General features: G+C 32.9%; 1 non-coding gene across 1 annotated transcript; it reads right to left on the bottom strand.

Annotated features, from left to right (window-relative positions):
* Nucleotides 1–215: 215 nt before the first annotated feature.
* Trnay-gua (transfer RNA tyrosine (anticodon GUA)) lies at nucleotides 216–305 on the bottom strand. Its single transcript is given in 2 exon segments — nucleotides 216–251; nucleotides 269–305. It is a non-coding gene; the product is annotated as a tRNA-Tyr (tRNA).
* Between the last annotated feature and the right edge of the window lie 4864 nt (nucleotides 306–5169).

Genomic DNA, 5169 nt, shown 5'->3' with positions numbered 1-5169 from the left:
TGATAAATAAGACAGAGCTTTTTATATACATAGTAAATATAATTAATTAATATTAATAATCTCATAAAAAAGAGGAAAAATAATAAGCTGTATATGTATATTAGCCAGGGTCCTGTATTGATCTTTACGCCTAATTGCTATAACTGGTGGCTAACTGATTTTTCATTGCAAAAAATCATATAAGAAACAAAAGAATTAAATTTTGCAAAAATAACTCCTTCGAGCCGGATTTGAACCAGCGACCTATGGATATCAATCGTAATACCAACTACAGTCCACCGCTCTACCAACTGAGCTATCGAAGGCACGGAGATTGTTGTTATACGTTGAATACACTTTAGTGAACTTATATAATTCTTATGAGCACATGTGCAAGCTCTGTCGTCACGTGACGTAGCCACGTAGTGAAAGTATACTCTGATTTCATAATCTTGTTAGGTATGTCTGACGCCAAGGTGGTGGTCTAGCTGTTTCGCACACTGTCTCTCACGACGGTTGCAGGTTTGATTACCTTACAATAAAAACATTTGTATTAATGATTGTATTAGTCTATCAGTTGTGTAGTATCCTTGCTACAAATTCTATTTAGTTTAGATCTTCATGGTTTTCATTAATGAAAAATAGGTAATATAATAATATAATCCTCCAAAAAATATTCTGAAGTAATATTTTATAGAGGATACATGAAATCTTAGCGTATAACGGCAGAACTATCTGACTACATCTATATTATATAAATAAAATTGGAGTCCTTTTTGTAATATTGAAATAACAGTTTTTTACTACATGCATATGAATATAAATCGCTACATACACCAAAATAACATTTTTTTCAATTTTTGTCTGTCTCTCTGTCGGTCTGTTTGTTCCGGCTAATCTCTGAAATTGGTGGACCGATTTTGACGGGACTTTTTTGGCAGGTAGCTGATGTAATAAGGAGTAACTTAGGCTACTTTAATTTCAGAAAAAATCTTTTATTTTAGATAAGTTAAATTCCACGCGGACGAAGTCGCGGGAACAGCTACTGTTATTAATAAACGAAATTTAACAGACTTTTTGTTCTAATGGTAATTTTTATACTGACAATTAGATAGAGGATACCATAAAAACAAGATATAATTAAAAAACAGCCCTTCTATTAAAAATATTTTTAGATATATACGGCTATTAATGTTTATTTACATATACAAAAACTACTTTCAGACAAAGTCCTAGAATCTGGCGAGCGTAATAATTTAAAATGTTATTTTATTTTACAAACATTTATAAACAACTTACCTAGACAGTAAGGATTTTCGTTTGTATCTACGCATATAAATGCAGTCCGGAAGGCGTCTGACGTGTCGTGTATTTCTTGGACAACCTATTACCAAAACACTAACAGACAATGACAAAACAAAACAGCAAGCTGTTCATTGATCCATTTGTTCTTAGCATTTGCAGTTCAAATGTATATAAAAACGCATTGAAAATACAATTGTGAATTCATTTTACTTTGGTTTTGAATTTCGAATGAGGTTGAAACGTTCCTAATTTGAATAGAAACTGTCGCACTTGTGTGCGATAGTGGCGCCGTTTCCGACCCGTCCCGTATCGGTGCGACCCCTGTATGAAAGCGGTCCTTAACGAGTTTTCAAAGAATTTAACTATTGAGTTACTACGGTTACTCACGTAAATGACTACATTAGTTAGAAGCACACGACAACGAATTTATAAAGCTATTTATCAAAACAATACCTACATAATCAGTTATATTTGTTCTAATTAGCGCTCACAAATTATCATTTATATTAATTAATAATGTACACCTTTATGTCATTTCAATTCTATTATTATTGAGAAAATACATGTAACAATACGAGTATGTAGAATGATTGGTAAGTATTATGCTTTTGTCAAACATTTTTAATGGACGATAGTTGATCCTGATGGCTTCTATGTAGGTACAAGCCTTATCAATGGCAATATCGTAGCACTAGGAACTATTCTAGAGAAGACCATATAGTAATCGACCTAATAAGGTAGGTACATTGTTAGCAATAAACCTAGTTGTCTTAATTACTATCAACCAGCTCTCCAGTCAAAACTTCTAAATACGAGTATAGACAGCCACCTCCGAATGTTGTCATCAGCATCATCATCTGCTCCTTCCTTATCCCATTTATTTAGGGTCGTCGTAATATGTTCATCTCTTCCTTTCATTCCTGTTTGCAGTCGCCTTGTTATTTAGTTCCCTTTCTTACCATATCCTCTTTCACACAGTCCATCCATCTCTTTTTCGGCCTTCCTGGGCCCTTATAAACATCCACATTTAGACGTAACACCTTCCTTAAAATATTATCTTCATTCCTACGTATTAGGTACATGCCTACACCGAACACACTTCCGAATATAGTATAATTTTTAATAATTTTGCGCAATATTATACAAAGTGCCAAATTGCATGGAACGATACTAAAAGGGCAGCTACGAAAGAGCAAACATGGCTTGTCGAATAATTCAGGGGATTCCAACACTTAGCATAAGGTCAAACTGACATTTCGTACAACATTTACGTCATCGGCCACTCATAATGTCGCAGGTATAAGTGGCACGCAACAAGAATTATAGGGATAGTGATGGAAACAAAACATCGATATTTATAATTGTGTAGAGGATATTACACGTGATACTTAACGTACTTAACACGTGGCCGTGATGGGCTTGATTTACCACGTCGACTTACACCCGTGTTGTAAGTTTTAATCTGATAGACAACAAAAACACTTTTTTTATTTATGACTAACTCTCCAGTAAATCAAATACCAGTGTCAATCTAATAATTAAAATTCAAGATGGCGGTAGCTTAAAAATAGAATAATATGTATATATTACTTATACTTGTTTATATTAAACATGTTAGTTATGATTACATTCTTATTTTTAAAGGTTCGTCACCTACTCCAGTTAGCTCGTAACCACGACACTAGTGCAACCTAATCGAAACATCGAGAGTGGTAAACCTTAATTATTTATTATAAAATTACATTCTATCGATTGAGTGCATCACTGTTGTAATTCCGCTTTTATCATAAACAGGAGGGTAGAACTCGGGACGGAATAGGCTGTCAAAGCTTCAACTAAAATATTAATGCCAAGCTTTGAAAGAATGCTTGATTTAATTATAAGGGTGATATCAAACTACCCCTAGACATGAAAGCGCTGCACAACCTGAACTTTATTATATATATAGATGCTTAGTATAAAGGGGTTGGGGAGGCCTAATTAAATATTGGTAATTTGGTACCTACCATACAAATTATCGTTTAAGATTTTAGACATATCATACATAAATAAAAAATAACACTTCTTTATTTTTTTTTAAATCAATTATTTTAGGTACTGATATATATGTATACATTATCTTTAAAATATTTTTATATTTCGTATATATCACTAGATATGTCAATATTATAATAGGAGTAAATATTACATGGTTTCTTCATCATGATATATTATCCACATGTGCTAAGTTAAAGTAAAACACGTTGGTTTGAAAGATAAAGTATAAAATTATATTGCATTTGAATAAGTTACATAATTAACATTAACCTTTTGTATCGTTATACGAAAATATGAAATTAGTTCAAATTTAGGTTTTACAAACAACAACAATATAACTTAAATAAAAGTTACATTGTCGTTGTTGTTGCTTATTTGCCACCGTCGTAGTATAAAATAAAAAGTAAAGTTAGTATTTTATACGTTAACGTTACTTTTTATTTTACATGCATGTACTAAACTTCATACGACGCTAATTCAAGTCTGTTCAAATCCGCTCACTTTGGCGCTCATTGCCGCCCAGATAAAGCCATAATTAAGGGCCTTCTCGATCGATTAACTTAAGCCGAGTTTAAATAGACGCTAACTCCAAGAGAAAGGTTTACTCGGCGTGAAATGGCATTAGGTTTTCGCGCGTTTTATGCTCCTCCTGACGAAGAGTCGCTAAGAAAGGGGGATTTAATGGAAGATTGACTTAATTACGTATCGCCTTAAATTAGCGGAAGTGTTTTTGATTGATATGATTAGAAAGACTTTTAAAGGTTAAGATTAATATTCTAATAGGCAAAAGAAAGATTATTATTAAGCTCTATAGCCCTTACTTTTGATTAGTAAATCTAATCAAAAGGATAGGTATAGATAATAACCATTTAGATAACAGTTTTCATAGGATTGGAACTGCAAAGATGTGGACGGCCCGCCTGATGGTAAGTGTTAAACTACACCTATATGCATAAACAGCTGTACGAACATCACTTTATCAAGAACGCCCGTGATACCACCGCTATCTTCACTGCATAATGTAACTGTAACTATAAAGTTTTATATTAATTGGCTATCGTTGATTGATTTTCACAACAGAAATAGCAACTCTATTCTGGAATAATACTATACCTAAATTGCTTTTATAAACCCTTAGGCTATATCCAAATTGAGAGAAGTCATGTCTGGCATAACTTTGCGGCGACATCACCGTCGTAGAAGGTTTGTCTATCCGAATTAGCGTTAAACCGCTAACCTGGAGTGTCGGCGACATATTAATATTCATAATCGACGCTTCTCGCGTTACCCTACCACGAGAACTCGAGACGTTAATTTAATTTGACAAATTCTTGACACGAAATGGCTACATTATGCAAGTTTACAATTATGATTACAACAGCATTGAATGCTTATTTAGATATTTTGTCAAATTTTTGGAATATTATAATAAATAATTAGTCCAATTAGTGGCATTGTTACAAACATCCTATCACGGGTCGACTGCAGATAGCAGTGGATATAATCAATTATTGTAAGCAGACAAATTTGCTTACCCCGCTTTGTTCATATTTTTTACTATTACTACTGGAAAATACTTGATAGTCACGACAAAACACACTCACTGTATCACTTCCACTTTCACTTCATATTTAGTTTTACACATATTTATAAGTACCTATATCTAACACTGGAATCCATTGTTAGATAACTTGAAGCCATCTTCGGTATTGTAATTTAGATAGTTGAATATATCCTTTGCTTATTTCACCATTCTAAGAACGTAACAGGGATCAGTAAATATATATACGTATGTGAAAGCAGGAAATAATTTTGACAATATATAATAAATTAATGTTGTATTTTTAG

The sequence above is a fragment of the Achroia grisella genome, unplaced genomic scaffold, assembly GCF_030625045.1.
Source record: "Achroia grisella isolate CSIRO2021 unplaced genomic scaffold, CSIRO_AGI_Agris_v1 utg1245, whole genome shotgun sequence".
NCBI classification, from domain to species: Eukaryota; Metazoa; Arthropoda; class Insecta; order Lepidoptera; family Pyralidae; genus Achroia; species Achroia grisella.
The sequence above is the reverse complement of the archived record's forward strand: the minus strand, read 5'-3'. Positions and strand labels throughout refer to the sequence as shown.